This window comes from Cucurbita pepo, chromosome LG08 (assembly GCF_002806865.2).
Source record: "Cucurbita pepo subsp. pepo cultivar mu-cu-16 chromosome LG08, ASM280686v2, whole genome shotgun sequence".
NCBI classification, from domain to species: domain Eukaryota; kingdom Viridiplantae; phylum Streptophyta; class Magnoliopsida; order Cucurbitales; family Cucurbitaceae; genus Cucurbita; species Cucurbita pepo.
This window is the reverse complement of record NC_036645.1, coordinates 4,536,668-4,538,695: the sequence shown is the minus strand read 5'-3', so window position 1 is coordinate 4,538,695 and position 2,028 is coordinate 4,536,668.

Below are 2,028 nucleotides of genomic sequence, written 5' to 3'. Positions count from 1 at the left end.
GAAAAAAAAAAAAAAAAAATAGTAGAGAGTAGGGATTTTTCGAAGTATGCTACCAGCAAAGAATGTTCTGGGAAGATTTTAGGGTGAAGCTAGGTGAATTGTTGCCCATATGATCAACAAACTTCCCCAACCAAAGTTAGGTTTCATCTCACCATTTGAGACACGGTGGGACATGAAACCTACCGTTAGCATATTGAAGAAATTCATAGTGGCTCTCGAAGAAGAAAGTTTTAGTAGACTCGAACAATATTGAAGAAATTGTAGCATAGAAAATAGGGGCATCGACATCATAGTAGCCATATAATTCAATACAAGGCCTGTGAGGTAGAAGACAGATACATGATATGAAAAAGCTTAAGCCAAGATTGAGAGAATGCTTGATGCTAATATTTAGCGCCTGTGTCGGTATAGCACCATGTGTCGGGCAAACATTAGTAACATCACGATGCCTAGCAATGCTTTCGCAAAACAGACCAGTGGGTGTTGACTGGAGTTGTGGTGAATGCGTTTGGTAGATGGGTGGGGTGGATTCACAATTTGTGTGCGTGTGCTATCCTCTTGAGCCTGCAGAATTGAAAATGAGAGTCTAAGAGTGTCCGATTCCTCGTGTTTGTTTGATGTCATCTCGTCCAAGTTGTTTTTCTGCTTGCCGAACACCGATTCCGTAATGTGCTTTTCAAAATCATATACACTCTGTATGACATTATCTGGATTTTCAGAAGTTCCAGCTGCCAGTACCCGTGGTTCTTTCAATGTCAAAGGTGTTGGCCCGGAAGAAANTAGGGGTCTTGAGGATTTTCCACGTATCACCTCCAAAGAGAAAAGTGTGACAAAGAAAGTTGAGAGAAGAGAAACTTGAGAGGGGAAAGCAAACTGCCGGACTTCTCGTCGGAGAACCATCATCGAAGTTCATTTTTTACCAAGGCTTACACGCTGAAGTTTGTTCTTGAAGAAAAAGAGGACTCGTGTTGTTGAGGTTCCATTTTCTATCAAGATTCGAGAGAACTTAGCAAGTTAAGATCTCGAACGTTTCTCTTCAGATCTGTGATCTTCCTTTAGGAATAGAGTACTAAAGTTTGCTACCTTCATTTAGGGAAGATCTGCCACTGATTGCGTGAGGAAAATCGGACGAAACGTTGAGGTCGGAGAATCTTTCCAAGAATGGTAAGGATGTTAACGAACCTTCTTCCCACGCTCACAACTCGTCGTATGATTAAGTAAAAAAAAAAAATAAAAAAAATACTGGAACGTAGGTTGTAGTATGATCTAAAACTTTGTTGAAGAAGTCATTTCAATTTGGATTAAGAATAGAGAGATAGAAAAATGAGAAGAACATCGAAAAACTAATTGGAAACCCACTTTTCTGCTNGTTCTTCAGGTAGTGGGTAATGAGCTGCTCCTCCGTGGGACGGAAAACAAAACCAGCCGGCAATGAAGAAAGACACGAAAATTCAGCGGTAGCGGCCATGGATTTGGTAGGAAGGGCGTCGGTGGTGGTGGTGGATGTTTATAAGTATAACAACCGAGCAGGAGGAGCAGGAGCAGGAGCAGGGAGGACTTGTGTTGACTGGGTGGAGTGGAGTGTTTAAGTTGTCAAGGGAAACCACTCTTCTCCTACAAGGTACACATAATTAGATTTAGGTGCTGCCATGGCACAAGTCTTCCCACAAGTCTTCGCACTACACTCCCAACAGCTTTGAATTCGCTTTATTTCTTTGTACTAGATGTTATTAACACTGAGATCATTATTTCATGTACGGACCACAATAATTTTTCTCCAATTTTTGTTCTCTACACGTTCTAAGAGGCAAAATTGCTATTTGGTCCATTGATATCAAGATTATTGAACCCAACTCCACCCACCCACAAATACCAATTTCACCCACATTTTAACGCAATTCCGTCTCTCTCATTAATCCTTTTTCTCATTTTCTCCCCTATAAGCTAATGGTTATCTTAGAGCATTAGGGTTTTTCTCAAAACTCTAGCCATCAGGATGAAAATATGCCCAACTTAATAGAAACATGC